We start from the raw sequence: 25,277 nt of genomic DNA, 5'->3' as shown, positions 1-25,277 counted from the left end.
TTTATTAAAAACGCGCAAACTTTTAGTATCTCAAGCCCATAATATTTTGGCCTTGGTTACTACCATTCATCTAGGGTGGTTGCAGGCTTCAACGAGTCAAACAATTTGCAAACTCCATATTTGCTCTTCAATAATGGTATTTAGAGCAACAAATGAGACATTTTGCACAAAATATAGGTCCTGTTTTCTTTGCTATCAGAGGACAAAGTCAAAATCAACCCAGACTCTTTTTTGTAGTGAAGCTTCACAGTTTGGTATTCTGTCCAGTGTTGCAGGAAAAGGGCAAAGGTTGTTGTCTCCAGATGACTCGTTAAAAAGCAGTGCTGCCAAGTCAGCTGTTATGATTTTTATGGAGGGTTGCAATCTGAATAGTAATTTCTGAACCAGGTGTTTCTTCCAAAATCTTTTTTTTTTTTTAATTCCTGTAATTTCTGCAGACATACTGTTGGTATCATATTGTTTCTGTCTGTTCAACGAGGTCTCACAGATGCATGTTTCATTGCATCAGTATCAAGTGTACTTCATATGAAATAAACATTTTGTATTAGATATTAAAGGCCTACTGAAATGATTTTTTTTTATTTAAACGGGAATAGCAGATCCATTCTATGTGTCATACTTGATCATTTCGCGATATTGCCATATTTTTGCTGAAAGGATTTAGTAGAGAAAATCGACGATAAAGTTCGCAACTTTTGGTCGCTGATAAAAAAAAGCCTTGCCTGTACCAGAAGTAGCGTGACGTCACAGGAGCTAGTATTCCTCACAATTCCCCATTGTTTACAATGGAGCAAGAGAGATTCGGACCGAGAAAGTGACGATTACCCCATTAATTTGAGCGAGGATGAAAGATTCGTAGATGAGGAACGTTACAGTGAAGGACTTGAGAGGCAGTGATGGACGTATCTTTTTTCGCTCTGACCGTAACTTAGGTACAAGCTGGCTCATTGGATTCCACACTCTCCTTTTTCTATTGTGGATCACGGATTTGTATTTTAAACCACCTCGGATACTATATCCTCTTGAAAAGGAGAGTCGAGCATGCGAAATGGACATTTAAAGTGACTTTTATCTCCAAGACAATACATCGGTGACACACTTAGCTACTGAGCTAACGTGCTAGCATCGTTCTCAAATGAAGATAGAAACAAAATAAATAAACCCCTGACTGGAAGGATAGACAGAAGACCAACAATAATATTAAACCATATACATGTAACTACACGGTTAAAAATTCTCAGCCTGGTAAGGCTTAACTATGCTGTTGCTAACGACGCTAAGGCTAATTTAGCAACTTAGCAACCGGACCTCACAGAACTATGATAAAACATTAGCGCTCCACCTACGCCAGCCAGCCCTCATATTCCCATCAACAGCCGTGCTCACCTGCATTCCAGCGATCAACGGCGCGACGAAGGACTTCATCCGTGGGTTTGGCGGCAAGCATCGGCTAGGCGTCAGGGTAACTAGTCCTTGTTGTGTTGCTGTAAGTATTGTAATGCCCCGCAGTGGAGAAGGTGTCACACATACGAGGATGCGCTGCTCAATCGCTTTATTAACAAGCGGTAACTGGTTGTAGTTCAAAAAGTAACGCACACACATACACGAGCTGCTGTTAGCCAAAACTCACACTCACACACTCAAGTTCTCCGCCAACTCACTCGCGCATGCGCGTTCCCCAAACCCTTAAAGACACAGTACACTAATGCAAATATCACAGATATTACAGTATTGTACTTAGCCGCTAAGACACCGATCGATCCCACCTACAACGTTCTTCTTTGCAGTCTCCATTGTTCATTAAACAAATTGCAAAAGATTCACCAACACAGATGTCCAGAATACTGTGGAATTTTGTCGAAGAAAACAAGAGGCTTTTCTATCGGGTCCGATGGGGTCCAACCACTTCCGTTGCTTTTGTGACGTCACGCGCATAAATCATATCCAAAGGAGTTTTTCAACCGGAAGTGTGGCGGGAATTTTAAAATTGCACTTTATAAGTTAACCCGGCCGTATTGGCATGTGTTGCAATGTTAAGATTTCATCATTGATATATAAACTATCAGACTGCGTGGTTGGTAGTAGTGGGTTTCAGTAGGCCTTTAAGGTCATCTGCAAGAAATTGTGACAGTGAATTTAAATTAATGATGGGTGACGTATGAATAAATAAATATACTATATATATATATATACACTACCGTTCAAAAGTTTGGGGTCACCCAAACAATTTTGTGCAATAGCCTTCATTTCTAAGAACAAGAATAGACTGTCAGGTTTCAGATGAAAGTTCTCTTTTTCTGGCCTTTTTGAGCGTTTAATTGACCCCACAAATGTGATGCTCCAGAAACTCTATCTGCTCAAAGGAAGGTCAGTTTTGTAGCTTCTGTAACGAGCTAAACTGTTTTCAGATGGTGAACATGATTGCACAAGGGTTTTCTAATCATCAATTAGCCTTCTGAGCCAATGAGCAAACACATTGTACCATTAGAACACTGGAGTGATAGTTGCTGGAAATGGGCCTCTATACACCTATGTACATATTGCACCAAAAACCAGACATTTGCAGCTAGAATAGTCATTTACCACATTAGCAATGTATAGAGTGTATTTCTTTAAAGTTAAGACTAGTTTAAAGTTATCTTCATTGAAAAGTACAGTGCTTTTCCTTCAAAAATAAGGACATTTCAATGTGACCTCAAACTTTTGAACGGTAGTGTATATACATATATATATATATATATATACATAAAATTATTTTCCATATATTAGCCGCACCGGAATATCAGCCCCGAATGTATACGTTGCAAAATGAGTTATTTACACAGTGAGATTATGTCGATGTTTATTTACATACTTTAATTGTTTTCAAACAGTCCCTGGAACACGGCAGTAAAACGGCTGACCAAACAAAACAGAAGTCATCATCATGGACCCGCGAGTTGGCGAAGCTCGGGCTCTGATCAGCTACGTCTTAGTGAGTTTACTGAGGGTTTTGTGACACTAAAACAATACAAAAAGAATGCTGTTGTAAGTTAATAATACGAACATAGATGTCACGGCGGGGGGGTCGCAGCTTACTGCGGGGTTCGTTCCCCCGTGATGCAGACGGACAACTCCGGACAAGGCGTGCAGGTAGGAACATGATTTATTCCTCAAAAATCAAAGAAGTACAAAAACAGAAAACAAGCCGAAGGGACAACGTGCCGATCGCATACTAAAAGCTAACACTTGGCATAGACTAGAGATAAGGAACACTCATGTAACTGTGGCATGAAGCAAACAATGAAGCCAGGCCGACTGACCGGCAAAGGCAGGCTTAAATAGTCCCTCTGATTAGTGCTTGGAAAACAGGTGAGCGTCCAGAGCACCAATCAAGCACCCATGGTAACTAAAAACAAACAAGGGTGCACAAAAACTGGAACTAAGGGAGTCCAAAACTAACAGAATATAACAAAAACATGATCCGGGCCACGGATCATGACAATAGACACTTGTAAATGTGTAGCATCTAGTCTCATGTTAACAACGCTCGCTTCATTACATTACGATAGCACGTAAAAATATGCATGAAAACACTCCTACGGACCTCACACATGGAACGGTTTAGTAAGAATAAACAGTTTTAGGTACAATGTAAAACGTATTAACTTTGCTTGGAGTGATGAATTAAGAATCCATACGGGTAGAAACGCTATAGATGGCTAAAAAACTGAACGGCACTCCGGTGGACAAAATAAAGGACTGCAAGGAAATGGGAGGACAATGACAAAAAAGACAAAATCACAACCAATAAAACACCCTTTCAGAGTTTTTGCTTGTTTTTGTTTTATGAATGTATTTTAATTATGGCCGCCAGTGAGTAACAAAGCCCTAAATTACATTTGGAATTTGATTAATCACAGATGATTATTCACTTGCATGATTACAATCTGCTTAACTAAAGACCCCAATATGTGTTGACAAATGCAATTTTATTGTCAGAATGTCACCAAGGACATTTTTTAAATGACAGTTAATAGTAATGGACCTTTATTACGTTTTTTATAAAAAAAAATGGCGGCGCATGGCTATGGCTATGCTGCGGCTCGCTAATGCTCTTGGGAGTGTAGAGCGATTTGGCAAAAAACACCCGTCATCTCTGTCAATTTCATGGCTGGCCCAAAGCGTGAACACTCTGTGATCACATACGACCGACAGACAATTCTGGATGTGGATGGATCGGGTCGTTATAGACTGAAAGATGCATGTACGGTGGACCTCCTCGCTAGCATGGGAATACTTCGCGGACTACATCGAGTGGCCTTTGTAGCAGCGGAGTCAAGTGCTAGCGGTGACCGCCAATGGAGACGACGTAAGCGGTGCGAGCGGAAGCAGAAGCGGGGTTGCCGAGCGGGGCTAACAACAAAGAGAAAAGCTAACCAAAGAAGCGTGGAGTCTCCGGGTAAGAAGCCATTTAAACTAGAACTAGCCGGCGTCAGGCTGGATAATCCCTGCACACATAGCAATTCTCTTAGAATAAAACACAACTCACATAATGTTTTTTCTTTTGTGACCGTGTCAGAGGCAGACATACATTGTACTGAGGTAGCTAACTATGATGCGTTCAGTTTATCGCAACATCAAGCAAACAATCTGAATATCCCTGTCGTATCAATTCCTAGATATGGTCGAAACTATTTAAAGTGCAATACGCATAATAAACGCAACATTATTAATATTGCTACTTCGGATAATTTCAACAAACAATCCTCAAAACAGCCCACTACCTATAATATGGGCTTTTTAAACATAAGATCATTATCTTCCAAAACGTTATTAGTTAATGAAGTCATTAGAGACAACAAACTTGACGTCGTTGGTCTCGCCGAGACCTGGCTCAAACCAGACGATTTTTTTGCGCTAAATGAGGCATCTCCTCCTAACTATACCAATACACATGTTGCCCGACCTCTTAAAAGGGGAGGGGGTGTCGCACTAATATACAATGAAAACTATAATCTTACACCTAACCTAAATAATAAATATAACTCGTTTGAGGTGCTCACTTTGAGGTTTGTCACACCGCTGCCTCTCCACCTGGCTGTTATCTACCGCCCCCCTGGGCCCTATTCGGACTTCATCAGTGAATTCTCAGAGTTTGTTGCTGATCTAGTGACGCACGCCGACAATATAATCATTATGGGGGACTTTAATATCCATATGAATACCCCATCGGACCCTCCATGCGTGGCGCTCCAGACTATAATTGATAGCTGTGGTCTTACACAAATAATAAATGAACCTACGCATCGCAACGGTAATACGATAGATCTGGTGCTTGTCAGGGGTGTCACCACCTCTAAAGTTACGATACTCCTGTACACTAAAGTAATGTCCGATCATTACCTTATAAAATTTGAAGTTCTGACTCATTGTCAACAAACTAATAATAATAATAATAACTACTATAGCAGCCGCAACATTAATGCTGCCACAACGACGACTCTTGCTGACCTACTGCCTTCGGTAATGGCACCATTCCCAAATTATGTGGGCTCTATTGATAACCTCACTAACAACTTTAACGACGCCCTGCGCGACACCATTGATAGTGTAGCACCGCTAAAGCTAAAAAGGGTCCCTAAAAGGCGTACCCCATGAAACTAAAGCCCAGAAATTATCATGTAGAAAGCTGGAACGCAAATGGCGTGCGACTAAACTTGAGGTTTTCCATCAAGCATGGAGTGATAGTTTAATAACTTATAAACGCATGCCACCTCAACAAAAATGATCCTAAATTTTTGTTTAGTACAGTAGCATCGCTAACCCAACAAGGGACTCCTCCCAGTAGCTCCACCCACTCAGCAGATGACTTTATGAATTTCTTTAATAAGAAAATTGAACTCATTAGAAATTAGATTAAAGACAATACATCCCAGCTACAACTGGGTTCTATTAACACAGATACGACTGTATATACGACAGACACTGCCCTCCAAAATAGTTTCTCTCTCTTTGATGAAATAACATTGGAGGAATTGTTAAAATGTGTAAATGGGACAAAACAAACAACATGTTTACTTGACCCAATTCCTGGGAAACTTATCAAGGAGCTTTTTGTATTATTAGGTCCATCAGTGTTAAATATTATAAACTTATCACTTTCCTCTGGCACTGTTCCCCTAGCATTCAAAAAAGCGGTTATTCATCCTCTACTCAAAAGACCTAACCTCGATCCTGATCTCCTGGTAAACTACCGGCCGGTGTCCCACCTTCCGTTTATCTCGAAAATCCTCGAAAAAATTGTTGCACAGCAGCTAAATGAACACTTAGCGTCTAACAATCTCTGTGAACCTTTTCAGTCCAGTTTCAGGGCAAATCACTCTACGGAGACAGCCCACTCAAAAATGACTAATGATCTATTGCTAACGATGGATTCTGATGCTTCATCTATGTTGCTGCTTCTTGATCTTAGCGCCGCTTTCGATACTGTTGATCATAATATTTTATTAGAGCGTATCAAAACGCGTATTGGGATGACAGACTTAGCCTTGTCTTGGTTTAACTCTTATCTTACTGACAGGATGCAGTGTGTCTCCCATAACAATGTGACCTCGGACTATGTTAAGGTAACGTGCGGAGTTCCCCAGGGTTCGGTTCTTGGCCCTGCACTCTTTAGTATTTACATGCTGCCGCTAGGTGACATCATACGCAAATACGGTGTTAGCTTTCACTGTTATGCTGATGACACCCAACTCTACATGCCCCTAAAGCTGACCAACACGCCGGATTGTAGTCAGCTGGAGGCGTGTCTTAATGAAATTGAACAATGGATGTCCGCTAACTTTTTGCAACTCAACGCTAAGAAAACGGAAATGCTGATTATCGGTCCTGCTCAGCACCGACATCTATTTAATAATACCACCTTAACATTTGACAACCAAACAATTAAACAAGGCGACTCTGTAAATAATCTGGGTATTATCTTCGACCCAACTCTCTCGTTTGAGTCACACATTAAGAGTGTTACTAAAACGGCCTTCTTTCATCTCCGTAATATCGCTAAAATTCATTCCATTTTGTCCACAAGCGATGCTGAGATCATTATCCATGCGTTCGTTACATCTCGTCTCGATTACTGTAACGTTTTGTTTTCGGGCCTCCCTATGTCTAGCATTAAAAGATTACAGATGGTACAAAATGCGGCTGCTAGACTTTTGACAAAAACAAGAAAGTTTGATCATATTACGCCTATACTGGCTCACTTGCACTGGCTTCCTGTGCACCTAAGATGCGACTTTAAGGTTTTACTACTTACGTATAAAATACTACACGGTCAAGCTCCTGCCTATCTTGACGATTGTATTGTACCATATGTCCCGGCAAGAAATCTGCGTTCAAATAACTCCGGCTTATTAGTGATTCCCAGAGCCCAAAAAAAGTCTGCGGGCTATAGAGCGTTTTCTATTCGGGCTCCAGTACTCTGGAATGCCCTCCCGGTAAAAGTTAGAGATGCTACCTCAGTAGAAGCATTTAAGTCTCATCTTAAAACTCATTTGTATACTCTATCCTTTAAATAGACTCCCTTTTTAGACCAGTTGATCTGCCGTTTCTTTTCTTTTCTTTTCTACTCTGCTCCCAACCCGGGGTGGACCGCTAGCCTGTCCATCAGATGGGGACATCTCTACGCTGCTGACCCGTCTCCACTCGGGATGGTTCCTGCTGGCCCCACCATGGACTGGACTTTCGCTGATGTGTTGGACTTTCACAATATTATGTCAGACCCACTCGACATCCATTGCTTTCGGTCTCCCCTAGAGGGAGGGGGTTACCCACATATGCGGTCCTCTCCAAGGTTTCTCATAGTCATTCACATTGACGTCCCACTGGGGTGAGTTTTCCTTGCCCGTATGTGGGCTCTGTACCGAGGATGTCGTTGTGGCTTGTACAGCCCTTTGAGACACTTGTGATTTAGGGCTATATAAATAAACATTGATTGATTGCTTGATTGATTTATTGGGGCCATTTGGATACATATGTACACTCTCAGTTACATTCACATTATTACCTATATAAGAACTTAACATGTTGAAGTTGGAAAGGAATTTCATTTTCTTTGATTGTTCCACAGTCAGGAAATTATGTTTATTTTAAATATGTTCATTTTTATTGATTTCTTTTCATGTGAAGATGGAGTTTGTTAAAAGAGAAGTGGATTTTTTGGTACATTTTTGCCTATTGTTCACAATCATTATGAAAGACATGACGACAATTTTTTTTTTTTCAATGTATTTTAAATATTAAATACATGTGATCAAAAGTCAGTTTTCAATAGAGCCTAAGGGAGCCACTCTATTCTGCCTATAAATAAATGATAAATGGGTTATACTTGTATACCACTTATCTACCTTCAAGGTACTCAAAGCGCTTTAACACTATTCCCACATTCACCCATTCACACACTGATGGCGGGAGCTGCCATGCAAGGCCCTAACCACAACCCATCAGGAGCAAGGGTGAAATGTCTTGTCCAAGGACACAACGGACGTGACGAAGATGGTAGAAGGTGGGGATTGAACCAAGAACCCTCAGGTTGCTGGCACGGCCACTCTCCCAAGTGCGCCACGCCGTCCCCTAAAAAAAGCCCTAAAAATAATCTAAACACCCCCATTAACATTTTATATATATGATGTAAGTATATATGTAATATAGTAACAGGCACATGTATAATAAAATGTAATATTTACATATTTTGATCATTTTAAGCATACGCGGCGCATTCATTTCAAAAACACATCATGACATATGCTTTTTTATTTCAACAACATAACTGATTACTGCTCACTGCAGACGTCATGAGAGCCAACAAACAAAATAAAACATCACTTACTGGACAATGTCTGCTGTCATTAGGATGCCGACTGATAGAATCGTGTTATATTACCGTTTAGATGAAGAATGACTCAAAATCCTCGCAGAGGAAATAGGAGACAGAGCTAAGCGACTTTTTGTGTCATTCTCTGCAATACCGGGTCTAAATTGGCTGTCAAAATGTACCAACTTGTTGGAATTTGACTCAGCCTTCTTCTATCCAGGTGAGATGCATGATTTATGATCTACAATTAACCAGCATAAACTCTACAAACCATCAATAGTTTGTCTGTGTTAGCGCTTATAATAACAAAACCAATAATATTTTGTTAATAGTCTTGTCACGAAATGTAAATGGAGTATTGTTTGTAACGCCGTGGTCGCATGGTTATGGGTGGGTCGTTCTCCCAAGATGCAGCAGGAACTCCGGAGGCAAGGTGCAGGTGGGACAGTGATTTATTCGCATAAAGTCTCACCTTAGCTTCCCGTGCGTTCGGCACGCTTGCCTTTTGTTTTTTTGTTGTATTTTGTATGTTGGATGATTTATGAGGACCCCGACGTGACAAAGTTATATATTTTATATACTGTAGCTTTGATGTAGCAAGCTACTTTCGCCGTATAGCTTGCTACAATTCTCTGGGGATAGCTTCCCCTGTAGCTTAGCTACATTTAATCGAGAGTAACTTGTAGCTTAGCTTACTACATTTTCCAAGTAGCTTGCCCATCACTGGTGACGACATACAGTTTGTTTCCATATTGTGCCAACTATCCTCGTGTATCAACGTTCCACATTTGCTTACATCTGCCTGACTAGACTTCTAATGTCATTTTTTTCCTCTGTGAAATGTAGCCATCCTATTTTGTGAATCATCCCTGACTATATTTATATTCTCCTCAGATAAAGTAAATATGATCGGCCCTAACAGCCCACCAATCTGCCAAATAACACGCCTAGTCTCAGCTGCCAAAGTCAATGAGGTGAATTTTATGTAACACGAGCCTGCAGAAGAATAATTTGTGCGAGTTAACAAGCATTGCGGGAATAAATGTATGGGCTTTATGTTGTGTGTGTATATAAATGGAAATAATGTGAATAGAAGCAGCACAAGATATACTTCAATGCATATCCTGATTTTGCCATACATTTTGAAAAAAGTAATGTACATACAAAAAAGCTTCCATATAATGTGACTGTTTGACAGGTGCAAACAAGAGGTGGTACATACTATTATATTTTATATAGGGGTGTCAAACGTACGGCCCGAGGGCCGGATCAGGCCCGCGAACAGGTTTTATCCGGCCCGCGAGATCAGTTTGCCAAGTATAAAAATGAACCTGAAATTTTTGAATTAAAAAAAACAGCTGTTCTAAATGTGTCCACTGGATGTCGCAATAGCAATTCCTTGTATCTTTGTAGATGATGCAACATATGCACAAAATAAACCACATTATGTTAGTGCACCAGTCGAGGAAAATGAGCAAACTACATAAATAACATAGTGTAATTTGATTTTGACATAATTTTTTTATCTTGATGGATTGAAAATTAACACCGATGACTGATGAACGATATCTCATAATTTATTCAGAAAATATAAATAACGATACATAAGGATAGAATACTATTAACCACAACATGTAAGTGAAAAAAAACCAACAACATTATGATTTGTACATTTTAAGAACGTGCTTGTTCTATTTTTAAACAAAGATAAAAAAAGGATTACTCCCTATATGTCGATATATATATATATATATATATTATATATATATATATATATATATATATATATATATATATATATATATATATATATATATATATATAGGGAGTCATCTCTTTTTTTCTTTCTTTATTAATAAAACAAGCACATTCTGAAAATGTACAAATCATGTATCCTGCACTACCATGAGCTAATGCAACACAATTTCATTATCTGTACTGTATAGTTCAAATTTGAATGACAATAAAAATAAGTCTAAGTCTAATATATATATATATATGTATATATATATATATATATATATATATATATATAATATATATATATATATATATATATATATATATATATATATATATATATATATATATATATTAGACTTAGACTTATTTTTATTGCATTATATATTATTATATATATGTATATATATATATATATATATATATATATATATATATATATATATATATATATATATATATATATATATATATATATATATATATATATATATATATATAAATGATAAATGGGTTATACTTGTATAGCGCTTTTCTACCTTCAAGGTACTCAAAGCGCTTTGACAGTATTTCCACATTTACCCATTCACACACTGATGGCGGGAGCTGCCATGCAAGGCGCTAACCAGCAGCCATCAGAGGCAAAGGGTGAAGTGTCTTGCCCAAGGACACAACCGACGTGACTAGGAAGGTAGAAGGTGGGGATTGAACCCCAGTAACCAGCAACACTCCGATTGCTGGCACAGCCACTCTACCAACTTCGCCACATATATATATATATATATTTTTTTTTTTTTGTATTAATTAATTAATTAATTTATGTATGTATTATTATTTACTATTTTTTTATATTCTTATTTTATTGCTTCTTCTTATTATTAATTTATTATTATTATTATGGATTTTTTCTTTATTTAAAGGATTTATCTGTAAATTATGTTATTTTGTTTTCTTGCTGTTTCTTTCTTAGGGGGGGGGGCATCATTGGGATGAAAACAAAAAAAATATTTTGACATTTAGGGCAGACAACAGATCTATGATGTATGTAAATATGTTGTAATGGATAGGAATGTCTGATGTTGGATGTCAATAAAATGTTTTATAAAAAAATAAAAATACATAAACAAAGAAAACAATCTTAAGTTGTCTTTATTTTTAAGTTATCGTGCCGTGATTTTACCAGTTCGGCCCACTTGGGAATAGATTTTTCTCCATGTGGCCCCCGATCTAAAATGAGTTTGACACCCCTGCTCTGGACCGAACCGCCCAATTTGTCGCTGTACAACTCCCCTGAGATGGAACTAGGCATGTGAGCCTTTAAGCTACGTACTGTATGCTACGAGGATAACTTTAGCCAGAACATTCAGCTTCCTTGCTGCCTGGTAATCCACTGCAGTGTCTCCAGAGGCAAGTGTACTGTATGTCATTGTCATAGGTGGATTAATGACCGGGCCTACCGGGCCCAGGCCCAGGGGGCCAGAGGCCCCAAGGGGCCAGGCCAACTTGGCCCCGCGGCCGCGACCCAAGCAAAACTACTTTTGCAAAAATAATAATCTTAAGCCCCAAGGGGCCAGGCCAACTTGGCCCCGCGGCCATGATCCATAGAGGGTAAGAGGCCCCAAGGGGCCAGGTCAACTTGGCCCCGCGGCCGCGACCCACAGAGGGCCAGAGGCCCCAAGGGGCCAGGCCAACATGGCCCCGCGGCCATGATCCATAGACGGTCAGAGGCCCCAAGGGGCCAGGCCAACTTGGCCCCGCGGCCACGATCCATAGAGGGTCAGAGGCCCCAGGGGGCCAGGTCAACTTGGCCCCGCGGCCACGATCCATAGACGGTCAGAGGCCCCAAGGGGCCAGGCCAACTTGGCCCCGCGGCCACGACCCACAGAAGGCCAGAGGCCCCAAAGGGCCAGGCCAACTTGGCCCCGCGGCCGCGAGCCACAGAAGGCCAGAGGCCCCAAGGGGCCAGGTCAACTTGGCCCCGCGGCCACGATCCATAGAGGGTAAGAGGCCCCAAGGGGCCAGGTCAACTTGGCCCCGCGGCCGCGACCCACAGAGGGCCTGAGGTCCTAAGGGGTCAGGCCAACTTGGCCCCGCGGCCATGATCCATAGAGGGCCAGAGGCCCCGAGGGGTCAGGCCAACTTGGCCCCGATCCATAGAGGGTCAGAGGCCCCAAGGGGCCAGGCCAACTTGGCCCCGCGGCCACGACCCACAGAGGCCCCAAGGGGCCAGGCAAAATTGGCCCCGCGGCCATGATCCACAGAGGGCCAGAGGCTCTCAATCATTATTATCAAAGCTAATTCTCAAATTGGATGGATCACACAACCTCACTCACATATTCTTTATCAATTATTAAAGGTTGTTTCTGAATTTTGATCACAGAACTTAATGCAAATATTCTTGATTGATTGACAAAGCTCATTCTCAAATTTTGATTACACAACCTTACTCTGACAAATTATCATTATCAAAAAGCTCTATCTCGAATTTGGATCACAGAATCTCACTCAAGTATTCTTAGCTGTGCCCCTCCCCCATCAAGTCTTTCATAAACCGGTCTGTTCTTTTAGAATCTCCTCATTTGGTATTTTGAACTCGTGAGAGACTGCTCAAAATTTGGTTTCCTTTCCCTCAGTTCAGACTCAGAGATAATTTGAAATCATTCAACAAGAAGTTTAACGCGCGCACACACACACACACACACACTTGAGTTGAGCATTACTTGGAAATTCTTATATTTTCCATTTTGCTGTTATTATCAGCATCTTCCCATTTTGTCCTTTTCTTTCGAGAAAGTTTACAGTCTGACATTTGTCACTGCTGTCAGTTAATAACTTTTTGGTCTTTGACCCATTTTGTCATTTTCTCGATTCGATCGTCACTGACCACTCTCTCCTGTCTGGCAGACATCGTTGCTGCCATCATAGCTAGCAAGCTGCCTGCAGCGGGTCATCCCTATGTTCCCCGTCCCTATGTTACCCGGGTCCTATGTTCCCCTCTACCGGGGAACTAAGGACCCTTTTTAAAAAAAAGGGTTCTATGTTCCCCGCTGCGGGGAACGTACAACACTTTTTCCAGAAAAGGGTTCTATGTTCCCCGCTGCTTCCAATGCGCGACTAAGTAAGACGCACGCAGACACGCATGACAGAGACGCGTTTAAGTTGTCGAAGGAAGGAAGTTCGCGTTTGAGTTGCTCTATCTGCTGCCGCACGCCCTGTGACAGGTTAGGTTTAGGGATGGTTTTGGTCAGGGCACAATTTCGCCAAAAAAGTGCTCCACAACGCCCTGTGACAGGTTAGGTTTAGGGATAGTTTTGGTCAGGGCACAATTTCGCCAAAAAAAAGTGCTCCACAACGCCCTGTGACAGGTTAGGTTTAGGGATGGTTTTGGTCAGGGCACAATTTCGCAATTTCGCCAGATACAATGCAGGGAACATAGGACCCTTTTTTAGAAAAAGGGTCCTAAGTTCCCCGGTCGCATACAAAGACCCAGGAACAACCGGGGAACATAGGACCCGGGGAACATAGGACCCGGGGAACATAGGCACGCTCCCGCCTGCAGATAGCAACATTTTGGTGTCCTTTGGGAAAATATTTAGAAAGAAGACAAAAGTACACACAGTTGTACAACTATTATCTTTATGATCTTTTTTTTGTTAGTTTCTCTGTTACTGTGTGTGGCCAATTAAGCGACTTTTGGCCATACCTGGCTGGTGACATTTAGCGACTTTCTGGTTGATGTTAAGATTAATAATAGCAACAGTTCTCTTCATCTTAATGCAATTTATTGTGTCTGTCTCTCCACATTTTGCCATTAGGTACTTTGAGCTCTTGTTGGTCAGTCACTCTAAGGTACATTGTTGCTGCCATCATAGCTAGCAAGCTGCCTGCAGATAGCGACATTTTGGTGTCCTTTGAGAAATATTAAGAAAGAAGACAAAAGTACAAGACATTGTACGATTACTATCTTTTTAAAATTATTTGTTTCACTGTGTGATTGACCGACTTTGCCGCTAGATTTCGCGTCTTTTGGCCATACCTGGCTAGCGACTAAAAACATCATTTAGCGACTTTTTGGTTGTGAAGATAAGTGGTAAAAGCAGATCTTCCTGTTGGTCTTCCCACATTTTGCCATTTGGTACTTTGCACTCTTCTTGGTCACTCCAAGGCATTTGTCCCTGCCTTCAGCTAGTCACTTGGCTCTTTTGGAATATATTTCACTGTAATTGGCTCTCTCTCTCTCTTTCTCCTCAGTACAAATCAGCCTGTTCCCTTGCCATTCATCACTGACCACTCTGCTCTCCTGTCTGTCAGACATTATTGCTGCTTGCAGATAGCTTGGGGTCCTTAGAGAAAATATCAGAAGAGAAAAGTACACAATTATCTTAATTATCTTTTTTATTCAGTCAGTCCTTCAGTGAGTCCCAGTGTGTTGGCGATTAAGCAACGTTGGCATTCAATTAGCGACTTTTGGCCATACATGGCTGGCGACTCAAAAAACTAGAAAAAAAGTACAAAAAGTTGTACAATTAATATCTTTATTATCCTTAATTCCCCTGAATCCTAGAGTGTGTTGCAATTAAGCAACTTTGCTGCTAGGTTTAGCGACTCTTGTTTTGGGCATACCTGGCTAGCGACTACAAACATTATTCAGCAACTTTTTGGCTGTTAAGATTAACGTTAATAAATTAAATCCTAATACAATTTATTGTGTTGGTCTCGCCATCTTGCTATTAGGTACTTTGAATTCTTGTTGGTCTCTGCTAAGGTATCTGGCTGTTGTCTTTGCCTTCAGTTAGTCACTTGGCTCTGGAATATATTTAACTGTACTTGGCTCTCTCTTTCTCCTCAGTACAAATCAGTCTGTTCCCTTGCCATTTAGACATTTTCTTGATTGGATCATCACTGACCACTCTGCTCTCCTGCTGTCTATCAGACATTGTTGCTCCCATCATAGCTAGCAAGCTGCCTTGGTGTCCTTTGTGAAAATATTTAGATAGAAGACTAAAGTGCACAAAGGTGTACAATTATTATCTTTTCAAAATATTTGTTTCACTGTCAGTGTGATTGACCGACTTTGCCGCTAGATTTCGCGTCTTTTGGCCATACCTGGCTAGCGACTGAAAACATCATTTAGCAACTTTTTGGTTGTGAAGATAAGAGGTAAAAGCAGATCTGCCTGTTGGTCTTTCCACATTTTGCCATTTGGTACTTTGCACTCTTGTTGGTCACTCCAAGGCATTTGTCCCTGCCTTCAGCTAGTCACTTGGCTCTTTTGGAATATATTTCACTGTAATTGGCTCTCTCTCTCTTTCTCCTCAGTACAAATCAGTCTGTTCCCTTGCCATTTAGACATTTTCTTGATTCGATCATCACTGACCACTCTGCTCTCCTGCTGTCTATCAGACGAATCAGTTGATTCTCTGCTCTCAATTGTCTATGCTAGTAAGCTGTTATTCTCTGCTTTGGAGTGTTGATGCTGGGTTGCTAGTTTTCTAAATCACCTCACACACTTGAAGGAAGAGAGCACCGATCATAAACACACAAACAAACTCACACACACACACACACACACACACACACACACACACACACACACATAGTTGGTTTATCTGTTGTGATAGGCAAAGAGCCAATGTGCAAAGAAAGAAGGGAAATATGGATCATAAACGTTTAAGTGGAGGAGCTAGAAAAAAAATTCAGCAAGAAAAGAAAAAAAAGGAATCAGTTTTACTTGAGAGTGTTCCAAATATCTCCAGCTTCTTCAGTACAAAGACATCTGCTGAAAGCAATTCTATAAATGCTACTGCAAATTCAGCTAAGGTTAGCAATGCACCTGAGCTAGCATGTAGCTCCCAAGATCCTGAGACCACTACAAGTGTAGACACTGAACCAAATGCTTCTGATGCTTATGATTCAACCAATTCAGCAGTAGCCAGTTGCTCGGATGAATGTGAGGTCACTGCACCTCTGGACAGCATAGAAAATGAGCTGAATCTTTCTTCAACACCATCTACAGTGACAACTCTACCTAGTGATCCCGCTAAATGGGCTGAGACCCTCACTGAGTCAATGAAGGAAGTTCTTATTCAAAGAGGTGCAAAATCATTTCACAACCGTCACAGCCATTATCCAGCTTCTGTGAGGAACAGTGGGCTAGGAGGCAAAACCCGATGCCTAAACAATGAACATTTTACTTCACACTTGCCCAATGGACAACGAGTACAAAGAGAGTGGCTGATGTACTCTCCCTCTACTGGTAATGTTTACTGCTTTGCATGCAAACTGTTTTCCCCAAAAACGCATTCTTTTGTGACAGGCTATTGTGATTGGAAACACTCAGAAAGATTTGGTGAACATGAGCGAAGTGCTGAGCACATAACCTGCATGCAAGCAGTCTTGAACCGCGCCAAAGGTGCCACAGTTGATGCAGACCTGTTCAAACAGTTTCAGGCAGAGAGCAGCTATTGGAGGCAGGTGTTACAAAGAGTTGTTGCAGTCATTAAATTCCTTGCAGAAAGGGGCCTTGCATTTAGGGGTAAAAATGAATCGTTAGGGTCTCCTCTCAATGGGAACTACCTTGGTATTCTGGAGGTCCTGGCTGAATTTGATCCCTTTCTAAAGGATCACATCAGAAAGTTTGGGCAGATGGGTCGAGGTAATACCTCATATCTGTCCTCCACCATTTGTGAGGAATTCATTGAATTGATGGGTGCAAAAACCAAACAGGCTATAGCAGATGAACTGCAAGCAAGCAAATACTACTCTATCATTGTGGATTCAACCCCAGATTTATCTCATGTGGACCAATTGACATTCATATTCCGTTTTGTTAGCAAAGAGGGCAGTGTTGTTGAACGCTTTGTGGGTTTTGAGCCCATTACTAGCCATACAGGTGAAAGTTTGGCTAACTGTGTCATGTCTGTGTTGGAAAATCTAGGGTTAGAGCTGTCAAATTGCAGGGGGCAGGCTTATGATAATGCCAGCAACATGTCAGGGAGGTATAATGGGTTGCAGGCTCACTTAAAGAAAAGCAACCCATTAATACACTATATTCCATGTGCAGCTCACTCTTTGAATTTGGTGGGAGTCAACAGCATTGACAGATGTGGAAATGAAGTCTCTAAGTATTTTGACTTGATTCAGTCTATTTACAACTTCACAACTGCATCCACACACCGATGGGACAGGGTATTTGGCAATTCCAACATAGATCTCACACTTAAAGCTTTATCCAACACGCGTTGGAGTTGCCGTGCAGAATCTACCAAAGCACTGTGGCAGAACTACAGTAAAATAAAAGCAGCACTACAGGTTATTTCCACTGATGACACAGAGAAACGAGACACACGAACTGAAGCTGACAGTCTAGTGCGGAAGCTGGATTCACTTGAGATGGCCTTCATGGCAGGCTTTTGGGACACTGTTCTGTCCAGATTTCAGGCCACAAGTCTGCAACTTCAAAAAGCAGACATGGACCTTGGTACAGCAGTTAGATTGCTGGAATCTCTGCGCACCTTTGTTCTCTCCCAAAGAGATCTATTTGATCATTTTGAGCAGAAAGCCTTAAACATGTTGGGTGGCACCCCATCTTACAGGGCTGAACGGACGAGGAAACGTAAAAAGTTTGCTGATGAATCAGCATCCCCAGATGTTGTGCTTGAGGGAAGGCAACTGTTTCAAATAGAGACATTTATTGCCTCTATTGATCAACTGAGTTCAAGCCTTAATCACCGTCTGGAGGCCTACAAACATCTGAACAATTTGTTCAGTGTCCTTTTCTCTTTGGATACAGAGTCCAATGCTTCAGTCCTTCACAAGGCCAAGATTCTCACTGAATCATACCCATCTGACCTCAATGAAAGTCTTGGACAGGAGCTTATACAGTTCAAATCTTTTATACAGCTCAACAACACTGATGAGGAGAGGACCCCTTCAGGACTGCTCAAAACAATAATACATTTTGGACTACAGCCTACGTTTCCTAATACATACATTGCGCTACAGATTTTTCTCACTCTACCGGTCAGTAACTGTGAGGGAGAACGCTCATTCTCTCTTTTGTCAAGAGTAAAAAATGAGCTGCGCACAAGAATGACTCAGAAAAGATTAAATGCGTTATCTCTAATGGCAATTGAGAGTGAGCTGACAAGAGAGTTGGACTTCAATGATGTGGTGGATGATTTTGCAAAATTGAAAGCACGAAAGAAACCCCTTGCTTAAAGGTGCACTGTGTAAGATTTTTAGGTTATTTCCAGAATTCACCCATTCACTAATGTTAGGCTACCTGTTTTCATGAATACTTACCACCACCATAAAATTCTAAGTATCCATTATGACTTGGAGAATTGCACTTTTGCCATTTCTGGGAAGTGTCACCTGGATTGTGAAGATAGGATTGACTTTAGGCAGAAGCTTGGTGCTTTCTCTGGCAAACTGAACCTCAAGCTTCATTCTCTGCAGCTTTGCATTCTTGTGCAGACTTTCATCCACAAGGAACTTTTCAACTTCCCCACTATCGTGAAGGGGCCATCAAAAGATTTCAGTGTGTCCAGCATGTCTAGTCTCTTACTCTCCTTTCTTTGAGCCATCTCTTGTTTCTCATCTGCCCTACTCTCGAATTTTGCCTTCATGAATTTACTCCAGTTGAGTTCAACCTCCCTTTTTGCTTGTGCTGCTGCCTTGAAACCTCTGAAGCTCCTGGCTCTTCTGTAAAATTATTGACCTATTGACTGCGTTCAGTGTGCCCAACTTCTTCAGTTTGTAGTCCACCTTGCCACATTGTCTCTCCATCCCAATGTTGTGCACAGGGGTGCCATCAATGTTACTAGCCTGTTCACTGACAGGGTCCATTGGGAAGGTCTCCTCATCCATCCTCTGCCTGGCCAGGACAGTCTTCAGATGGGGCAGCATGAGATCTGTCAGCTGCTTCACTTCATCCAAGTATTCGGCAGCCACGTCTGACACTGAGTTCAGGACATGTCCAGTGCCTGTCCAGCCACTATAGCATTCTTGGAAATGGGCTATCTTGACCTGCATGCAGCCCTTGTACCATGAACTGGCCTACACCTTTCTTTGTGGTGCTCTCCGATGCATGTTATCATTTTACCTTTCTCCTTCTCCTCAAGCTTAACCACAAATAGATACAGACTTTGAGCCTCAATTTGCTGCACAGCTGCCGTTATGCCAATGTGTTTTCCTAAGATATTATTTTATTTTTAATGATAGAAGGGAGGAAAAGGGGGCAAAAATCATGTCCGATTTAGTTTTTTGGGTGGGTTGGGGGGTTTATTTCATGATAGCTACCAACTTCCAATACATAATATCTCTCAAATGACCCAATGCACCATCACTGAAGTGGGCGTAATCATTTTCAAAAATGTTTATTTTTAGGCCATTTATCCCCTCCCCCTGTGTCTGTGTGAAACCTGTGCTTGTCAGTGTCTGTGTGGTATACCTAATAGTGTGTGTGCAGTATGTGCACTCTTCTGTACAGACTAAGTACAGTGTGCATGTCTGTTCGCAGTATACAGTATTTCTTGCATAGTGCGTGCGTGTGTGTGCGCCCACACGCGCGGGGGGTTGAGGGGCCAAGACCATGTCAGGCCCAGGGGGCCAAAATTTCTTAATCCGCCCCTGGTCATTGTAACATAGAGGATCCTTAGGGCATCCCTCCTCCTCCTCTCTCTCTCTCTCTCTCTCTCTCTCTCTCTCTCTCTCTCTCTCTCTCTCTCTCTCTCTCTCTCTCTCTCTCTATTAATGTGATAGTCTCCACTGAGTGTAAGCCTGCATAAGCTTCAACCATAAGTACAGCCATACTGTATTGTATATACTATGTACTACAGCACAGGTAAGTCAGGGTTGTCAAACTTATTTCAGCTCAGGGGCCGCATGGAGGAAAATCTATTACCAACTGGGCTGGAATGGTAAAATCATGGCATGATAACTTAAAGTCAAAGACAACTCCAGGTTGTTTTCTTTCTTTCACTTTGGTCAACAATAGAACAATCACACTCTGAAAATGTACAAATCACAAATAATCCTTTGGACAAAACTCTTCAAGTTTGTTGAAAATTCTGAAAAAAAATTGGTGCAGCTTCAAAAACACAACAAGCTTAGACTTTGTCTCGGTGTATCTACAAAGCCAGGATTAAACTTTAAGTCACAGTCTTTCTGGGATTGAACAAAAAACACAACATGTAAACTCTTCTAGGTATCAAATACCTACTTTGTCATGTCCACGTATCAATCCAGTGCTAACTCAACAAACCGTAAGAAACGGAGGTAAAAACTATTCAAAAGAGTTACGTTTTCTCGTTTTTGACAGAGACATTATGGGGACGTAAGGGTGCCACATATTTGTTCGAAGCAGAAGACATAAAACGGCAGGTTTTAAATTTCATTTGGGTCGAGGGAGAGGAGTACTTCTTGCTAGTCCTAACATAATTGCTATAGTGACATCCAGTGGACACATTTAGAACAGCAGTTTGTTTAAATCCAAATAAATGCAGCTCATTTTAATACTTGGCAAACTCACCACGCGGGCCGGATAAAACCTGTTCGTTTGACACCCCTGGGTAAGTTCTGCACTTGAATAAATCTGATGTGAAGGATGTCAATAAAAACACACATTCTTATCAGAATTAATGGTATATTCTGTAGTTGTAGCATGGGCCAGGTATCAATAAAATATATAATGTGCTACCTTATTTTTTGGTCAATAAGGCGCACTTAAAATCCTTTAATTTTTTCAATAATCGACAGTACGCCCTATAACGCCTTATGTAAGTATACATTCTGGTTGTGCTTACTAACCTCGAAGCAGTTTTATTTGGTACATGGTGTGATGATAAGTTTGACCAGTACCAAGCAAGACCAAAACTTTGTTGTTTCATTGAGAATATAGAACTTTACACACGGCACTCAAAAATCCGTCAAAATGTTTTAGTACGACTTTGGTAACCTGAGAAACTGCACGGCTTGGGGGAAGGCGCAATTTTATGGCAACTGTAGTCAGGCGTACTGTGCTTCAACTTAAAGTTATTATTATGCTGTGTGTATAAGAATTCCAAAATGGCCCCTATTAGGAGATATTCAATCAATCAATCAATCAATGTTTATTTATATAGCCCTAAATCACAAGTGTCTCAAAGGGCTGTACAAGCCACAACGACATCCTCGGTACAGAGCCCACATACGGGCAAGGAAAACTCACCCCAGTGGGATGTCAATGTGAATGACTATGAGAAACCTTGGAGAGGACCGCATATGTGGGTAACCCCCCCCCCCCCCCCCTCTAGGGGAGACCGAAAGCAATGGATGTCGAGTGGGTCTGACATAATATTGTGAAAGTCCAGTCCACAGCGGATCCAACACATCAGCGAAAGTCCAGTCCATAGTGGGGCCAGCAGGAACCATCCCGAGCGGAGACGGGTGAGCAGCGTAGAGATGTCCCCAACCGGTGCACAGGCTAGCGGTCCACCCCGGGTCCCGACTCTGGACAACCAGCACTTCATCCGTGGCCGCCGGACCTGTGCAACTCCCCCTCCATAAGGGAGAGGGGAGCAGAGGAGAAAAGAAAATAAAAGAAACGGCAGATCAACTGGTCTAAAAAGGGAGTCTATTTAAAGGCTAGAGTATACAAATGAGTTTTAAGATGGGACTTAAATGCTTCTACTGAGGTAGCATCTCTAACTTTTACCGGGAGGGCATTCCATAGTATTGGAGCCCGAATAGAAAACGCTCTATAGCCCGCAGACTTTTTTTGGGCTCTGGGAATCACTAATAAGCCGGAGTTCTTTGAACGCAGATTTCTTGTCGGGACATATGGTACAATACAATCGGCAAGATAGGCAGGAGCTTGACCGTGTAGTATTTTATACGTAAGTAGTAAAACCTTAAAGTCGCATCTTAAGTGCACAGGAAGTCAGTGCAGGTGAGCCAGGATAGGCGTAATATGATCAAACTTTCTTGTTTTTGTCAAAAGCCTTGCAGCCGCATTTTGTACCAACTGTAATCTTTTAATGCTAGACATAGGGAGGCCCAAAAATAATACCTTACAGTAATCGAGACGAGATGTAACGAACGCATGGATAATGATCTCAGCGTCGCTTGTGGACAAAATGGAACGAATTTTAGCGACATTACGGAAATGAAAGAAGGCCGTTTTAGTAACACTCTTAACGTGTGACTCAAACGAGAGAGTTTGGTCGAAGATAATACCCAGATTCTTTACCGAGTCGCCTTGTGTAATTGTTTGGTTGTCAAATGTTAAGGTGGTATTATTAAATAGATGTCGGTGTTGAGCAGGACCGATAATCAGCATTTCCGTTTTCTTAGCGTTGAGTTGCAAAACGTTAGTGGACATCCATTGTTTAATTTAATTAAGACACGCCTCCAGCTGACTACAATCCGGCGTGTTGGTCAGCTTTAGGGGCATGTAGAGTTGGGTGTCATCAGCATAACAGTGAAAGCTAACACCGTATTTGCGTATGATGTCACTTAGCGGCAGCATGTAAATACTAAAGAGTGCAGGGCCAAGAACCGAACCCTGGGGAACTCCGCACGTTACCTTAACATAGTCCGAGGTCACATTGTTATGGGAGACACACTGCATCCTGTCAGTAAGATAAGAGTTAAACCAAGACAAGGCTAAGTCTGACATCCCAATACGCGTTTTGATACGCTCTAATAAAATATTATGATCAACAGTATCGAAAGCGGCGCTAAGATCAAGAAGCAGCAACATAGATGACGCATCAGAATCCATCGTTAGCAATAGATCATTAGTCGTTTTTGCGAGGGCTGTCTCCGTAGAGTGATTAGCCCTGAAACCGGATTGAAAGGGTTCACAGAGATTGTTAGACGCTAAGTGTTCATTTAGCTGCTGTGCAACAATTTTTTCGAGGATTTTCGAGATAAACGGAAGGTGAGACACCGGCCGGTAGTTTACCAAGAGATCAGGATCGAGGTTAGGTCTTTTGAGTTGAGGATGAATAACCGCTTTTTTGAATGCTAGGGGAGCAGTGCCAGAGGAAAGTGATAAGTTTATAATATTTAACACTGATGGACCTAATAACACAAAAAGCTCCTTGATAAGTTTCCCAGGAATTGGGTCAAGTAAACATGTTGTTTGTTTTGTCCCATTTATACATTTTAACAATTCCTCCAATGTTATTTCATCAAAGAGAGACAAACTATTTTGGAGGGCAGTGTCTGTCGTATATACAGTCATATCTGTGTTAATAGAACCCAGTTGTAGCTGGGATGCATTGTCTTTAATCTAATTTCTAATGAGTTCAATTTTCTTATTAAAGAAATTCATAAAGTCATCTGCTGAGTGGGTGGAGCTACTGGGAGGAGTCCCTTGTTGGGTTAGCGATGCTACTGTACTAAACAAAAATGTAGGATCATTTTTGTTGAGGTGGATGAGATTTGAGTAATATTTAGCTTTAGCTGAGGTAAGCATGCTTTTATAAGTTATTAAACTATCACTCCATGCTTGATGGAAAACCTCAAGTTTAGTCGCACGCCATTTGCGTTCCAGCTTTCTACATGATAATTTCTGGGCTTTAGTTTCTTCTGTAAACCATGGGGTACGCCTTTTAGGGGCCCTTTTTAGCTTTAGCGGTGCTACACTATCAATGGTGTTGCGCAGGGCGTCGTTAAAATTGTTAGTGAGGTTATCAATAGAGCCCACATAATTTGGGAATGGTGCCATTACCGAAGGCAGTAGGTCAGCAAGAGTCGTCGTTGTGGCAGCATTAATGTTGCGGCTGCTATAGTAGTTATTATTATTATTATTAGTTTGTTGACAATGAGTCAGAACTTCGAATTTTATAAGGTAATGATCGGACATTACTTTAGTGTACGGGAGTATCGTAACTTTAGAGGTGGTGACACCCCTGACAAGCACTAGATCTATCGTATTACTGTTGCGATGCGTGGGTTCATGTATTAGTTGTGTAAGACCACAGCTATCAATTATATTCTGGAGCGCCACACACTGAGGGTCCGATGGGGTATTCATATGGATATTAAAGTCCCCCATTATGATTATATTGTCGGTGTGCGTCACTAGATCAGCAACAAACTCTGAGAATTCACTGATAAAGTCCGAATAGGGCCCAGGGGGGCAGTATATAACAGCCAGGTGGAGAGGCAGCGGTGTGACAAACCTCATAGTGAGCACCTCAAACGAGTTATATTTATTATTTAGGTTAGGTGTAAAATTAAAGTTTTCATTGTATATTAGTGCGACACTCCCTCCCCTTTTAAGAGGACGGGCAACATGTGCATTCGTATAGTTAGGAGGAGATGCCTCATTTAGCGCAAAAACATAGTCTGGTTTGAGCCAGATCTCGGCGAGACCAACGACGTCAAGTTTGTTGTCTCTAATGACCTCATTAACTAATAGCGTTTTGGAAGATAATGATCTTATATTTAAAAAGCCCATATTATAGGTAGTGGGCTGTTTTGAGGATTGTTTGTTGAAATTATCCGAAGTAGCAATATTAATAATGTTGCGTTTATTATGCGTAGTGCACTTTAAATAGTTTCGACCATATCTAGGAATTGATACGACGGGAATTTTCAGATTGTTTGCTTGGTGCTGCGATAAACAGATTGCATCATAGTTAGCCACCTCAGTAGATTGCATGTCTGCCTCTGACACAGTCACAAAAGA

This window comes from Entelurus aequoreus, linkage group LG13 (genome assembly GCF_033978785.1).
Source record: "Entelurus aequoreus isolate RoL-2023_Sb linkage group LG13, RoL_Eaeq_v1.1, whole genome shotgun sequence".
Lineage (NCBI taxonomy): Eukaryota > Metazoa > Chordata > Actinopteri > Syngnathiformes > Syngnathidae > Entelurus > Entelurus aequoreus.
This window is presented reverse-complemented; position numbering follows the sequence as displayed.